Source organism: Nyctereutes procyonoides, unplaced genomic scaffold (assembly GCF_905146905.1).
Source record: "Nyctereutes procyonoides isolate TBG_1078 unplaced genomic scaffold, NYPRO_anot_genome, whole genome shotgun sequence".
NCBI lineage: Eukaryota > Metazoa > Chordata > Mammalia > Carnivora > Canidae > Nyctereutes > Nyctereutes procyonoides.
This window is the reverse complement of record NW_026575044.1, coordinates 41,229,852-41,247,466: the sequence shown is the minus strand read 5'-3', so window position 1 is coordinate 41,247,466 and position 17,615 is coordinate 41,229,852.

The window sequence follows — 17,615 nt, the reverse complement described above, 5'->3', positions numbered from 1 at the left end:
TTAAATGCCCTTTTAAAAATCTTAAGTGCAGAGTACGTGAAAGTGCACAAATCACAAACGTATAAGTCAATGAACTTCACAGTGAACACAACTCAGCATCTACCAAACCAGATGATGAAAGAAAACATAACCATTAGCCCACACACCCACCTCACACGCCACTCTCACTACACATGAAAGGTCACAACTATCCCAAATATTCATGACTACCCATCCTTTTCTGTCAGCAATGCTTGTATGATTCCATGTAACATCTATGATGCAATATATACAGTAACAGCAATGTGTTCATTTTTGTTGCTGTAGAGTATCTCATTGTATGAATATATCAAAATTTACTTTTCCATTCTTTGTTAGTAGTTTGATTTCAGATTTGACTAACACACTAACCATGAACATTATAAATGTACACAATTTCACACACCTGCGCTCGCGCGCACACACACACACATTCTCTAATTCATATATCTTTTTTGGCAGGGGAGCATATCCCTAGGAGTAGAACCGATAGTTCAGAGAATATGTGGATGTTTAGCTTTAGTAATAACTTCCGAGAGCTGACTAGAATTATTTAGATATTGTTTCATTTCAAAATTTGAGGTTTTTAAGTTATTTTCTTGATATTAATTTTTAGCTTTACTCCACTGAAGTCAGAGAACATATCTTGTGTAATTTCAATCCTTTGAAATTTGTTGAAAGTTGACCCATTGTACAGTCAGTTATGGTAAATGCTGTGTGTGGTTGAAATGGATGTGTGTTCTGCCCCCAGTGGGTATGATAGTCTATATTTGCCACTTAGGTCTATTTTTCTAATCATGCTTTTAAATATTTTATACGTTTACTTATTTTTTGTCTACTTGTTCTATCAGTTTTTTGACAAGTCTATTTAAATCTCCCACTAAGATTAGTACTTCCATATGAGGAATTCTATTACCAGGTTTGCAGATAATGTGTTCACTCTTGTGCTTCAATTTCCTAATTGAAAGTTTTTGTGCCTGTTAATTTTCTATGAACTTTCATGACTAGAACTGTGTCTCCTCATCTTTCTATGTGCAATGCCTATTACCATATCCAACAAAGAGTTGGCAGCAATTAAATGATGGTTTATGGCAAATGAACAAAGGGATGGCCATATTCTCCACCCCCGTTCCCTTTTTTCCCAGGCAGATTGCCACACAGTTTCTTTTTGGAGGGCAGAGGGCATCTCAGTAGGATACTTAAAAGGTTGTTAGAAGGTTTACCAGAGGAAATTTCCGTTATCTTTAGCAACTCCATAGAAATTTCACCTACATAGAGTCACACGTAGGATTCAAATGTAGGTCATATTCTGTGGAATTTAGTTTACACTTACATTTGGGAAACTAATATCTGATTTTTTCCTTCATGTCTGATAATGATGGTATTCACCCATCTTAGATAGAAACTAAAACCTAAGCTCTCACAGAGCCCACTGGCTAATAATTGGAGAGGAAAAAAAAAACAAGCTTCCTAGTTTGGGGCAGAAGCCCTAGGAATTTTTTTTAAGGTTTTATTTATTTATTCATGAGAAACACACAGAGAGAGAGACAGAGAGAGAGAGAGAGAGAGAGAGAGAGAGAGACCATAGGCAGAGGAAGAAGCAGACTTCCTGTGGGAAGCCTGATTCAGAACTCGATCGCAGGACCCCAGGATCATGACCTGAACCAAAAGCAGACGCTCAAATACAGAGCCACCTTGGTACCCCCTCTAGGAATTACTCTTAATTGATGTTTTAGGAGACAAGTGACCTTACCTTGCTGATGGGTACTCCAGTTAAGAGAAAGGTGGGAAAATAAGAATCTTAATGTTCCAAACAAGGGAAAGCTCGGGTATTTGCAGATTTCTTTGATCTTTAGGCCACTCAGAAATATCTCTCAGTAACTGTATCCTTGGAATATCAGACCCTGGAAAATGTAATATTTCATAATGAATACTCTGGGTCATGACTACTACACCTTTGCCAATTTTTTCTGTGGCCTTTCTACAAGTGGGTGATTTAAACTGCTTTTCAACTATAAAGAAGAACTCAAATTTCAACATCTCAAAAGGAGGTTGATTTGGGAGACATTAGATTTGGTAGATTGATATACTCTTTCCAAGCATCAAGATTTCTTTCCCACAGTATTATGAGTTATAGATGTTGTAAAGACAGAAATGAAAAAACTCCTTTGACCACTGGGAACTTGGGTAATAAAAATGTCAGCATTAAAAAACAAACTAGGTACATGATGACACTGAAACCTGGAGAAGAGAATAGTCCCTCTCAGACAATCTTAAGTGGTAACAAAGGACTGATCTTAGAGTTAGCTGCATGTGGACCACAGAATAAAAGGTAGATGAGACCCTAATATGCAAGCATAATGAGAAGAGGGGGCACAATCCAAGAAGCAAGTGTGAAAATGAGAAATGTAAAGATTTAGGTATATTAAGTAAATACAATTCTTCAGAACCAAAGAGAGTGATGAAAAGAAAGAGGAAGAAAATAGTGTCATATAAGGAATTAAATATACAATAACATTGGGAATGTTGGGAATGGCATGGACCAGCTTTTCATTGTCAAGGTAACTGGTTATTTAATTCAGAATAAATATATAACCTGTCCTGTTGCTTATATGGGAAAGCTGAATGCTTTCCTTGGTTGCATACTTAGAAAATTCTTAGACATGATCTAAGATCTTCGAGCTGGTCAATTATGCAAGGAATATTCATACATAAATCCTACAATCAAGAACATAAAATAATGGTGAAGTGGACTGAACAAAAGTTGTCTTTTAGTAAGTAATAAGTTCAGAGCCTTGTCTCTGACAAAAATGTTTCTCAAATATTGTTGACTAAACTCATTTTTCTAAAACTCATTATTGATATATTATTTGCTTGTTTTAAAAATTTCTCATGTGGATGACCTTGAAAGTTTCGTAATGAGTGACCTTTTCTCCTTGTGGGAAATCAACTGTGTCTCACTAAGGGCAGCCTTTTTTGCAGCTTCACTGCAATTTTAATACAATTGTGGAAAAATATGTGAGATATAAAGCTACAATTCATTGGTAGGACCCAGGAAGAAGAGATTCTTTCCCAGTAGAAGAATTAGAAAAGTCTTGATGGTAGCTTAACTCACGCCTGTAGCATTGAGTAGGTTCAGGGCAAGCAAAGATGGACAAGAGGTGCTCGGAGCACAGAGAAGAGCATTTCAGCCAATAGAATGACACACACAAAGGTCATGGGGTAGAAGGAGACCTAGCCAGCATGAAGAGTTGACAGAGGCCCATGTGACTGGAATATAGTCACAGAGTTTAATCCATGATGAAGTTGAAGAAGTGGGCCAATATCACATCATGCCTGGCCTCACAGGATGATGGAAAATAGCCCCCATGTGGCCCAGACCAGTGGGAAGACATTCATGGGTTTTTAAGGAAGGGTTGGGACCTATTCATGTTTGTTTTTTGATAATATCATGTAATGCAGAAATGTCATCGTAATGTAGAAAACAGGGAAGGAATGAGTGAACTACTAGAACTTCTAGGAAAACAAAGCAAAGTCAATATGCAATGATATTTTTCACGAATTATTTGAACATATACCATGGACAAGTCATATACCAAATACTATCAGAGCTATAACCATTATAAAAGAAAGGATAAAAAGTTATAAAAGGATAAAACTTATGAAAGAAGGGATATATATTAAAATATATAATGAGGGATCCCTGGGTGGCGCAGCGGTTTGGCGCCTGCCTTTGACCCAGGGCACGATCCTGGAGACCCGGGATCGAATCCCACATTAGGCTCCCAGTGCATGGAGCCTGCTTCTCCCTCTGCCTATGTCTCTGCCTCTCTCTCTCTCTCTCTCTCTCTCTCTCTCTGTGACTATCACAAATAAATAAAAATTTAAAAAAATAAAATAAAATATATAATGTATGTGTATATTTATATTTGTATACATACTCACATGCATATATATAATACTAAAACAAAGGAAATAATCTACACAAAGAAAATCTTTAAAATTATATTTTAAGAGTTAAAATATCTATTTTAAATATTAATATCAACAATAGAAATATTTAAAGTTTATATTAATAAAAATAAATAAATGTTTAAACATGTATATCCAAAGTCCATTTTTTATTAAATAACATAAAGAGTAACATAGACCTTAAAAGCTATAGAATATAATAAAAGAGCATATCAGAATGTGTTGAAGTATGTGAGCAATGCTTTATCAGGGAGGTGAAATTTAAGAAAAAAACCTCCAAAGATTGGCAAATACTCCAGTTATCTACTGCTGGATAGCAAGCCACCTCAGAATCAGTTCTACTGATTTAGAACATAAATCAGTTCTACTGCTCATTATTTTGCAATCTGACATGGCTCAGAGAGGCAGGCTTGTCCCTGCAGTATCCATGGAGGAGCATCCCCTGGTACCCTAGAAAATCTAACCTCCATAGTAGTTTAATCACATGGCTGGCAAGTTGGTACTTAATGTAATCTGGGATCTCAGCTGGGATGCTTACCAGTGGTTTTGGTGCCTTTACTCCTGGGACTACACATGAGGTTGTTAGGGCTTCTTAACATATGTTGTATGTTGGCTTCAGAGTATATGGTCTTTTTACATGGTGGCTCAGGCATTCAAGAGCAAGTACCTCAAATATTATGGTTCCTTGGGGCTAATCCAGAAATTGGTGTGGCATCATTTCTGCCACATTTTGATCCAGCAGTCACAGAACCCATCTCCAATCCAAAAGGTAGAAATAAAAGCCATCTCCCAATAGGAGGAATAGCAAGGAGTTTGTAGCCAGCTACTATCTATTACAAGAAAATACAGATAGATAAGGTGGAGTGCAAAATCTATTCAAGGTGAGGGGCACAGAAGTTGATCACCCTAACTAATATAAATGATAAAAATTGAGATCCACTGAGTAATTAATATGGGCCAGTCACTGTAAAATTTGCTTTATAGAAGTTATACACATTGTTCGTTACAATAATCTTATGAATTCATTTTTACAGATGGAGAAACTCAGCCTAGAGAGTAAAATGAACCTGTCCAGTGTCACAGATCTGGTAAGGAGCATAGCCACTGTTTGAAAGGAGAGTCTGATTTAATTTGGCTGAGTTAGCTACTACAGCACATTACTAATTGGTTAAAATAGAACAAAAGTTTGAAATTTTCCTTTTCTGATATTAAAATCTTACTGATTTTGAATATCCAGTTCATCAAATTATATATAGACAGTTATAACCAGCATTGCTATATCAATAATTCCATTATAAATCCATATTTTAATTTCACATTTGAATCAAAATGATGAATTGTTAAGCTTAACTAGAGTTAGATTTAAATAGTAATATTTAAATAGCAGTATTTTTATGGGAAATTCATAAAGCATGGTTCATAGCCTATGTACTTAATCTGCCTGGTGATATTAATATTTGTAATAAAGTGGCATTTCTAACACTGAGAGAAATCATATTATCTAGGTAATCCTCAGAACATTCAAAAGAAACAGACTGTTGAGAAGTATGAGCTTTCTATTTCTAAAAGAAAAAAAGAGAGAATTTAAGCCATTTACCAAAGATGGTTACTAATACCTGTTCTTTTATTAGGGCATCAAATGAACTATATCAAGGGTTAGGGTAAGGAATCTTCAGGATGATTTCAGGACCAAGTTTTATAAGGCAAGATTTAGAGTCTACTTAGAGCCTCCTTCACATGGCAGAAGTTGAAGCATTCATACAAACTCCAATTTGAGGACTCACTGCCAAGTGAGAACCTGGAAGTTTCTAGTGGTATGGAAAGAATATTTTTTGACTAACAGTCATTCAGCCTCCGAATATATTTCTGACTGATAGCCCTTGGCCAAAACAAGCTCCTTTCTATGTACTTTCTCTTTTTAAAGACCCAACATTTGAACTGAAATCCAAATAAGAAAGTCTCCCCGTGTGGAACCTACAGGCTCTAACACAACCAACTCTCTCATGTGCCCTGTGTTGGGCAGTTAACACCACAGCCGCCTTACTGATGCTGAAAGGAGACACAATACAGATCACAACACAAAGTGATAACTCAAGTAAGAATAAGGACTTAGCCCTGGGCCAGTCTAGAAAGTCTTTAGAAGAATTATTAGTGATACTATTTATACAAATATGAACACAGACACAGCACTGTCGCAGCTTCATACACCATTGGCCACAGCAGACCTTTGCACCTGCTATGTTAGTGAGCTCAATAGGAGAGGATAGAAACCTCTGTATTGTTGGGTATTCCTTCATCTCCCCAAATCACAAAGAATGTGGAATCATCTTGGACTACCTACATCCTGCCAAATTCTTCTTCTTCTTTTTTTTTTAAGGTTTTATCTATTTGAGAAAAAGAGAGCATGTGCAGGGGTGAAGGGCAGAGGGAGAAGCAGACTCTCCTCTAAGCAGGGAGCCTGACATGAAGCTTGATCCTGGGACTCTGAGATCATGATCTGAGCTTCACTGAGCCACCCAGGCACCCCTCTGCCAAATTCTTACCTAACCCATTTACTACTAAGGGCAGGTGGGGGTGGGGAGCTAATCTAGTAGAAATTCTGATTACTGAGAAAGGGAAACAAGAGCCAAACCACAACCAGGAGCTGGTGAACAAGATCACAAAAGAGAAACTAAAGAATAAGAAAATGTGTGAATACTCATGCAAAGTAATACATAAGAACAATAAATTAGCCAGCCTTTTATGGAGTACTAGAAGGTATATAGTCTTTGGATTTAGCTTTTATTTATTTCTTTAAAATGGAAAATCCATGTAGTGTTCTGAATTACATATGCATGACCTTTAGCCTCAGTAAGAGAAAGGACAAGTGTAAAAATTCCTCTCAGGAGATGTTTGTGTATTGTTGTCTGCTTATGTTCATGTTCACTTCAGAGGCTCCTGGGGAGAGAGTAGAGCAAGGGAAGAAGAAGAAAGAATATGTGAGGAAGTCTTTGCCTTTGCAAAAGATGAGGAGCCAAAGGGACCTGAGCAAAGGGGAGTGACTTTTTTTAAAAATTTATTTATTCATGAGAGACACAAAGAGGCAGAGACAGGCAGAGGAAGAAGCAGGCTCCATGCAGGGAGCTCCATGCAGAACTCAATCTCAGGACTCCAGGATCATGCCCCGGGCCAAAGGCAGATGCTAAACTGCTGAGCCACTCAAGGATCCCCAAAGGGAGTGACTTTGTTTTTTGTTTTTTTTTAAAGGAAAAAAAAAAAAGGGAGTGACTTTGAACCAAAAACTTCTGCCCTTACAAACAAGACATCATAGAAATGGCCTTTCCTATTTTTTTTTTCTTTTTCCCCATCTGATAGTCCTAAGTTTCCATCTCTTACTATTCTTGATCCTCATAGAGCTTAACACAATGCCATAACCATATAGGTGCATACAGGTGGAAGACTTACAATATACACTGAGATATGTAGGTAGGGCATTCAATTTCACAAGAAGTCATCATTTTGTGGGTTTCAACTAAAAACAAACAAACAAACAAAAAACTCTGTCTCTTATAGTCACCATTATTCAGTCATGTCTTATACTTTCCTTTTAGGGAGAAAAGTTCTCTTCCCCAGTGCTTCCTGATGTTATGACTTAACGCAAACCATTCCCTTTGCTAAATATAGTAGCTTCTTCTTAAGTTGAAAATATGTCTCTAATGGTATGGAATGTATCCCCCTCAAAGCCCTTGAAATAGGTAAAAGGAAAAAACCAATCCTGGTATGCTATTGAGGAAACTGTATGTTTTTTAATAAGTCCAGAGAAAAGTACAGCATTTATTTGGTGACCTTTGGAAAGTCTCCATTATCTGCTTTATTTTAAGATGGAAAGAATGCAGTAGTAGCTTCACCTAAAACTCTGTAATGATTAGAGTTTGCCTTCCTCAAAGTATTGAAGTTTCTCTGCACTTAGCCTCCTAGTATATCAAACGGGAACAGACTGTGACAGTGATGACAAATCATGGATCTGAAGGACTGAGGACAATGAAATGTGATGAGTGTTCAGCAGATGACTGTGGTTGTCTTTATCATCTTTTGTATTATTTAATCACAATTATATCAGAAAAGTGGAAGGAAGACTTCTCTTAACTGCAGCTCTGTGTTTCTTCTACTCAATGATTTTGTGTGTATGTGTTTGTATGTGTCCGACAGGTCCCCACCATGATATATACCTCCCACTGCACTCATACACACTTTTTCTCAAAAATTAATGTTCCAAGAAAAATAGTATCATTCAGCAAGAACAACAGTCCACACTCCACAGAAGTAGAGGAGTAAGGACATAAGGAGGAAAAGAGAGGGGATGACATAAGCAATAAAATTCTTATCATAAAAAAAAATTAAAAAAAAATAAAATTTCTTATCATAAAAAAACAAAATACAATGTCTAATATATCATAAGATCTAATTATGTCATCTTTCCAAATCCATGTAACTCTCATCTTTGTGGAGCAAATATCTACATTTTTTCTAAAATTAAGTATTAAGAAAGCACACTAAACATACTGCTATTGGTATTCGTCAAGATCCTTGACTCATTTTTCAGCTACTGAAAAAAAATTTCTTTAGTAATATTACACTACTCTCCCAGATGTCTGCCAAAATGTTTTGTATCAAATTCTCCCACTTAAGTAACTGAGATCCTTATCTTAACTTTGTTGCTTTGTTATACTTGTGCAGACTATAAATCTGACTAAATTTACAGTATCAAATAGAATCAGTCATTTTATTTTGGGAAAAGCACATGTAAAATTTATATGGTTTTATTTTTTAAATGCTTCCACTTATTGATTTACTATATATTTGCTTTGATTTACTATATACTTGCTTTCCATGTATTTGCAGAAAATATTTTTCATTACATATATGGTTTTCTGACCAAGTTCATTGTCATTTTTCTTTCAGTTTGGATAGGTTGTATGATTTTATTCCCCCATTAAAGTGGGGGAGACTGGAGTCCTCCCACTCAGATATCCATGATTTATTACTGACTGAAGCAGCTTAGCTTAGTAAGTTCACAAGCTGGTTCTCTTTAATACCCTATTGTGCATGCCATCTGGGCCTGCTGTTTTCAGCACATTCCTGTTTTTCAAATATTCCCTCACCTGTGTGGTTTTTTTTTTAAAAGAGATACTGCTATTTTGGTAAGCTTTATATTAGCCTCTGATTTTTATTTTTCTATTTTGTTTTTTATAATATATAAAGTATAAAAATAATCAGTAAATCAATAGATAAAATAATCAATGTCCTAGACATTTTCAAGAGTCATTTATTTCATTGATCCATGTTTAGGGGACTACTTTATACCCTTCCATGGAACCTGGACAAAGTATATGGAAGTTGCTCTCCTACTCTCTTGCTTTAACAAAGACAATTCATAATAACAAATGCATGGTAATTTCTGTTTTCTATGACTAATGCAAAATACTTTTTGTTTATCTACTAAGGGATGCACTATTCAGCTCTCTTGAGTCAAAAGATAATACTCTCAATTTCTCTCACACTTTCTTCATTTGTAACAGTGACTAGTCTGTGTTCCTCACAAAAAGTTGAATTTGTTCACACAGTACCCCACAGCTAAGTCCCCTTTCCATGGCAGCAAAACATTTCCATTCCTCCACTGCTACTTTGTAATACCTATGAAACTTTGATCTATATATTGCATTCTGAGGTCAGTATCAAATTTGAAGAATCATAGCCGCCCCCAGAGAATTTTAGCTTTATTTGCATCTTACCATGTAGATGTTTCACAGCAGATCATATTAAAAATTACCTGACTTTTTTGATTCCCTAGTACCTCATAGTCTATAGAAGCATCTTGTTCTGATTTCTTGAGAAGAAATTTTACATCCTGTCTCCTCTGGTGTACCTTCTTATCTAATAAACCCCCAAAACTTCACATTCCCTCAGGTGATAGATCTAGTTCATCTTCAGTTCTGATTAGTTATTTTAGAGTTTTATAAAAACTCAGTTGCCTCTACTCTTTGTGTCATCAGGCAATAGGTAAAGAGAAAGAAGCTAAGGAGACAATTCCAGAACATTCATGCCAGGATGGGGTACAAAAGAGCTATTAAGCTCCACACATAAATAGTGTTTGCTCTCTTACATGCATTAAATAACTTATGTACCCTCATAGATCTCTGGACATACACCCAATTGCCTTCAAGGACAGTCAGAATTGGCTATAATATATATATATATATATTTTGTCTATAATATTTTTTGATTCCGCAAACATATTTATTTCATTCGCACATAAAAAGAAAGATCAAAGGTAAGTGTGTTTGATGAGCTATACCAGATCCAGAGTTTGTTCACTTACTCAACTTCATGAGTAATTCATTACCTTAGGTGTTTCAGGAATCAAATAAGATACTAAATACATACAAAACTTGGAAAAAATTGAATTGTGTGATGATAGCCACCGACAATGTCCATTCCGGAGTCTGTTTACACCTTTTAGACATTGTATTTTGTTTTTTTTTTTTATTATAGGAAGTTTTATTGCTGGGAATCCCTGGGTGGCTCCCTAGCTTAGTGCCTGCCTTTGGCTCAGGGCGTGATCCTGGAGACTCGGGATCAAGTCTCACATCGGGCTCCCTGCATGGGCCTGCTTCTCCCTCTGCTGTGTCTCTGCCTCTCTCTCTCTGTTTGTCTTTCATGAATAAATAAAAAAAATCTTTTTTAAAAAAAGAAGTTTTATTGCTTATGTCATACTTATGTCTTACTCTTCAGCCACATCTGTATGTTTGGGTATATAGGACCTCAGAGTCTCTTTAAAGAAACAAATTGGTTATAAAAATATAATCTGGCAGAAGTATACTGGAACTGAAGGAAGACAACTCAAGATGTTTACCTCATTGAAGGGGAAATAGTGAACAACAGCTAAATCATGTGAACTTTCTCTTTAACATCATGGTGGGATCATCTTCTTTGTCATAATTTCTTACAGTGCTTCCCTAAATCAGCCCCAGATGTTAGGTCACAGAGTTTGTTAAGCATGAGATGAAGTAAGCAATTCCATACATTCAAGTTCTGAGTACTTTAAGTCACTCAGTCACAATTCAAAAATATTTCTCAGGTGCCCACTGTGTGCCAGCTATTCTTGTAGGCAGTAGGAATAGAGAGCAGTGAATAAAACACACAAAAGCTTCTGTGAATGTGTCCCCCCTCCCTATTTCATATGTTGAAACCATAACCTCAATACAACTGTATCTGGAAACAGGGTCCTTAGGACATAATTAAGGTCACATGAAATCATAAGATTGGGATCCTAATTTTTTTCAAGATTTTATTTATTTATTCATGAGAGACACACAGAGAGAGGCAGAGACACAGGCAGAGGGAGAAGCAGGCTCCGTGCAGGGAGCCCGATACGGGACTTGATCCCAGGACTCCAGGATAACGTCCTGAGCCAAAGGCAGACGCTCAACCACTGAGCCACCTAGGAGTCCTTGGAGTCCTAATTTGATGGAGCCACTGTCACTAGAAGAGGAGACACAAGAGTGGTGCCTGCGTGGTTCAGTCGGTTAAGCATCTGCCTTTGGCTCAGGTCATGATCTCCAAGTCCTGGGATCAAGCCTCAGGCTCCTGGCTCAGTGGGGAGCCTGCTTCTCCCTCTGACTCTGCCTCTGCCTCTCTCTCTGCTCAGGCTGGCTTGCTGCTCTTTGTATCTGTCTCAAATGAATAAATTTAAAATCTTAAAAAAAGAGAGAGGGAGAGACACCAGAGAGCTCTTTTTGTGCATACACACTGAGGAATGTAGTCTTCCAAACTACTCTCACCACTGGTTGTTCTTCCTAATCCCTTTTTCTTAATGTTTTTCTTCATAAAATTTGTAACTTCTAATACTACAGTGTCTTCTTACCTATTTTGTCTATTGCCTATATTATTCTGCTTGGGCTGCCATAACAAGAAAGACTAATATAGGCACGAAACAAAACAGACAAGAAGATGTTACAGTATATTAGAGGTTATAAATTTTAAAATAAAAAATATTAAAAAATTTAAAAATAAAAAATAAAAAAATAAAAAATATTGAGGAAAAAGGGACAGGAAGTACCTACCAGTGGTGAGAGTGGTTTGGAAAATCTCACTGAGAAGGTGACTTTGATCCAAATGCTGACATAGGTGAAGAAGGAGGTTGGGTGGGTTTCTGTGAGGAGTTTCCAGGTTGCTTCAGTCCATGCAAAGCCGCTGAGGCAGGAACATGCCTAACATATTCACAGAAAGCAAGAAGCCTGTGTGGATGGAGTAGGGAAGGAGGGAGAAGGAGGGAGGCCAACCTGTTCCTGATGCCCCTGTGCCTGGTGAGGAGCAGACAAGGATGTCACTGGGGGAGATCAGAGCAGAGGAAGGGCAAACAAGAAGTATGCTTCAAGGGATAAACTACTTGAAAAAGAGAAACATTCTCTGCTAATGAGCTTAATGAAGTGATGCTTATAAATTGTTGTCTTCCCATTAAACTTTATTTCAAAAGTAGTAAAAAAAATTTAGCAGAATACAAATCAAAATGAGGTCAGAGGCATTAGTATTTTTTAAAAAATCACCTATTTTCCTATCCACTATGTACTAGAAAGTATCATTGTTAGTTTTAAAATTAGCCAAGAAATTTTAAATAGGTCTTATGTGATGGGCCAAGTTATCTATTTCTAACGTTGGATAATGATGGTCTTTCTTATTTTGTCAAAAACAAATCTAAGGAATATGAGTCGTTCAATTAATCCTGTTGATCTTTTACCCTTGAATCTTATATTTTAACCTTTACTATCAATCAATGAATATCTGCTCACAAGATCTAGCAGATAACATATGAATTCATAAACAACAAATTAATGTTAAATATAAATCCAAAAATAGTTTATCATGCTAAGATTCTCAGTCTTTTCCTGGACATAGGCACTTATGGATATAATTTAAAGTATTATGCATAAAATATCATCAAATTTGCTCTGGTTCATTTATCAAAATTAAATAAAGCAATAATAAAAATGAACTTGCAGAAACTCTAATTCCACAGTTTACCCCTTAGTTTCAGCTCCCATATAGGATCACATTTTCAACAAATTAACTTCATCACACATACTTAAGATAAAAGTAGCACTAAGTATGATATACAGGAAGAAGCTATCAGAAATCAGAGACAAGACCCCAGCTGGATTCGAGGTCCCCTGGTTGTATGGATTCTCCATGGATGGCTGGAGGAACACTCCAGATCACAGAGAGAAGATTGGAAGCAATCCAGTGGGACACACTAGACACTAATGATAATCAGTGAGCACAAAGTGTTGATGCCCAATGGGACATATGAAGTTAGAAAAGTGTTAGTGCTTTAGATCATTTTGCAAATAGTGCATTAGATGATCCAGAGTATCAAAACCAAAGTCTAAATAGTCGCTATGAGAAATTAGACAGATGAGTTGTTTCAGCTTCAGTGTATTCATCAATAAGTTGGGAAAATTATATCTTCTGTACCAATACCAAAATATTGTCCTAAAGATTAAATAAACCAATAAATTTGGAAATTTTTATATTAGTTTTTATCAAATTAATATAATAATATGATTATCAATAAGGAAGAGTAATTAAACTTGAGAGTAAGGAGAGGATTCTGTATAATGCCATAACTAATTCATTACATATTGAATATTTATGCTTGTGTCCCTACACCTATGGTTATTCTAGAAATAGCTGTCTCTGGCCTCTCTGGCTATCTCAGTGAGCAGGGTATTTAGAAGTAGGAGCATATGTGTTACCTCCACACATAATCAACAGCATTTGCAAGAAATATGTTAAAGGATTTTGTTTTCCTCTAATAGAAAGTAGAGGATTTTTGACTCTGCAATAAGTCTGTGGGAAGATAAAAGGAGAAATAAAAATCTTTATGATGAACAATCTTAAAAAACAGAAAGCAAATAGTGCTATGTAGGAAAAAAAAGGAGACATGAATAGTGAACTTGCTCAGTTTTGTTTGGCTTAATAATAAACGTCCAAACATCAAAACAAAATAGTATTTTTAAAACCCAACTTCACTTTATATACTGAAAATAATTAATAGGCCAACAGAAATACATTTATGAATTGCATGGATTATTTAAAAGGCACAATATTCCCTGTTTGCTCTCCTTTTCAAAAACAAGGGCATTTTATATCTTCAGTCAAAAGGAAAGGGAAAGAGTGGTAGATAATATTAGAAAAGAAGAAATTATAAAACAAAAATAAACATTAAACTCAGTTATTAAAGGAAATTTATACCAACCAAAGCTCTTAAAGTAATCTAACTTCCCCTTTGTTATTATAAAAATTATATAGCCTATCTTTGGCTGACAGTCCATCAACTGAATAAAAATATGTATGTCTTTTGCAAGAGCCACTAATTTTCATAGAAGAAAATCCTGAAGAAGTGCATAACCATGAATTTGGTAGGATTATAGGGTCTTTACACTTCTGTAAAAGTCCTAGATCACACGGAATTCCTTCTTTTAACAAAGTAATTCCAAAGTATATGAATGAAATAGTCTTATTAATCCTATGTGGCCTTTTCTTAGTGCTTCTACACCTAAAATATTCAAATTTGCTTTGCTTTACAATTAAATCTTGGCTTTGCATCTTGTGGGGCATACCCTCAGCCTACTATTTTTTTAACCACAATACTACCACATGTGGAATTTTATAAAGAAAATAAGACCACAATTTACTAGTTTTAGTTGATGTGATTTCCTATCTAGTAGGAAGCTATATGGAAAGGGTGAAAGAGTCTAAATTTAAATTAAAATTATACCATTTATTATTTTCATGAACTTAAGAATTTTTTTAAAAATCTCTGACCTTCATTCCCAGATCTGTAAAGTTGTCATAAGAGTGAGTACTAGCATGTCCAACTTGCTTTATGCAATGCCTGGCATATATTAGATATAAAACAAATAGCACTATTATATTTATTGCATTTCTACAATTAAGACAAAAACTCATAATCTGGAACTACCAAGTAAGTCTAGGTAAAATTATGAAATCTTAAAACTTTCTGCTATAAACACGTTAAAAATTTTCACATCTATTATTTCAGTTCACATATATTTCATTTTAAGTATGAGGAGATGGGTTCAATGCATTGTTCAAATCACTACTGTATAGCAGATCAAGGAGACAAATTCATGTCTTATGGCACTGACCACTCCATATCATGTTACTGAGAATAGCAGGGAACTGGAGGGTTTGATGGTATTCTGTCTCAGAATCTCATTTCAGTTGATGGCAACTTTATCCTTCCATGTAGCTGAGACCAAAAACCTTGGAGCCATTCTTTTTTTTTTTTTTTAATTTTTTATTTATTTATTTATGATAGTCACAGAGAGAGAGAGAGAGAGGCAGAGACACAGGCAGAGGGAGAAGCAGGGAGCCATTCTTTATTCCCCTCTATCATACTATCATATTTATTCAATCAACATTTTTTTAAATTATTTTCAAAATCTATTTGAATTTCTTCGAATTCTCACCACCACCACCACCACTGGTCATCTATCTTTGAATTTCTCCCAAATTTCTACTCTTACCACTCAGCACTCCCACCCATGGTCCCTTTGAAATACAGCAACTAGAGTTACTCTTTAATAATGCAAGTAAGATCTTGTGACTAGGGCAGGCCCAGTGGCCCAGCAGGTTTGGCGCTACCTTCGACCCAGGGTGTGATCCTGGAAACCAGGAAATGAGTCCCACATCTGGCTCCCTGTGTGGAGCCTGCTTCTCCCTCTGCCTGTGTCTGTTTCTCTCTCTCTCTCTCTCTCTCTCTCTCTCTCTCATGAATAAATAAATAAATAAAATCTTAAAAAAAAAGTTCTTGTGATTATTCTCTCAAAATCCCCTAATGATTCAGTTTTGCTAAATAAGCACCAAGGTCTTTACAATGGTCTAGAAGGCTATATATTACCGGATCCTAGTTAATTCCTTGCTTTCCCTCTCATTTTCTTTGCTTTATTCCCATAACAACTAATCTTTCCCTGAGGGCCCAAGTGGGATCCTTCTGGAATTCTCTTTCCTCAGAAAGACATGGTCTCTGCTAAAATGTCACCTTGTCAATTAGGGCTTATCCCTGGCCACCCAGTCCAAAATTAGAACTTATCCCTTAAGCAGTTCTGATTTCCTTACTTTGATCTATTTATTTTTATTTCTATAGTATTTTTCTCCTTTTGACACACTATTTAACTTATTAAGTGTATTGGCTACAGTCTGACTCCCCCTAATATTAAAATTTAGTCCCCATGAGGGTAAGAACAAGTGCCTAGCAGGTAACCAAGTGTTGTCTAAATGAATATTGCCTTTTGTTTCCCATCTCACTTTTAGAACAAAAACCCAAAATTTCCTCCCCAAACATAGAGACACACACACACACACACACACACACACACTTTCACCTCAAATACAATTACTTCTGACAGACATTTCATCTACTCTTCCTGGACATTTCATCATTGTTTCTTAAAATATTGTTCATGTATTAGATCTTAGAATTAATTGCAAAGGATTTTTGATTGAAAGAATAAATTCCTAGCACCCCTCCAGAAATGCTAACTTGGAATTTTTAGGGGTGAGTTTTTTTAACGTGACCCATTTGCACATTGGAGTTTAAGAACATTGACTAGCCCTACATTGTTTCCCTTTCTGTTTTCCCAAATCTCGGCCATAATCTTTCTTGCAAAAATCAATAAAACCAGGCATCCCCTAAAGCCAATCATTGAAATATTTACCAAAGAAATCTTCTCCCACCTTTGTATTCCACTCTGAAAAATGAAAACTATTGATATGGGTCAGGGTCAAAGTGCTAACATCCAAAAGTTTTAGTTCATGACAGAAGTGAAAAAAATGTGGCAGCCGTATCATATGTCCATTTTGAAGTCATCTTTTTATATTTCTTTTTCCTGTTGTTGGGAGTAATTTTCTGTCATGCAACTAACAGTCATCTGTCCTCCTCTGCCTCTCCTTATTACCACTGCCACCTCAAGAAAACCCACAAGGGATCCATAGACTGGCTATGCTCTAGATCGTGAAAAGAAGTCTGTTTTTCCTCTTAGCTTTGATTCTCCTTCTCTCTTTTTTAAATATTTTATTTATTTATTCATGAGTGATACAGAGAGAGAGGCAGAGACGCAGGCAGAGGGAGAAGCAGGCTCTGTGCAGGGAGCTTGATGTGGGACTTGATCCCAGGACCTGGGATCACGCCCTGGGCCGAAGGCAGATGCTCAACCACTGAGCCATCCAGGCGCCCCTTTTTTAAAAGATATTATATTTATTTATTCATGAGAGATGCAGAAAGAGAGGCAGAGACGCAGGCAGAGGGAGAAACAGGCTCTGTGCAGGGAGCCAGCTCTGATTCTCTTTGCCTCATCTCATACTGTACTGGTAAGACAGGATGAAAAGATTAGAAGCTTGGCTTATATCAAAGGAATATATATATTTATATTTATTATTTGAATTCTCAGACCAGAAAGAAGCACATATGTGATCAGTACTAAATGTGTCAAATAAGAAAAGGGTCTTTAGCTCAGACCAATGGAAGAGTTTTAGAGGGTCCAAGAACTTTGTAAAGTTGATTC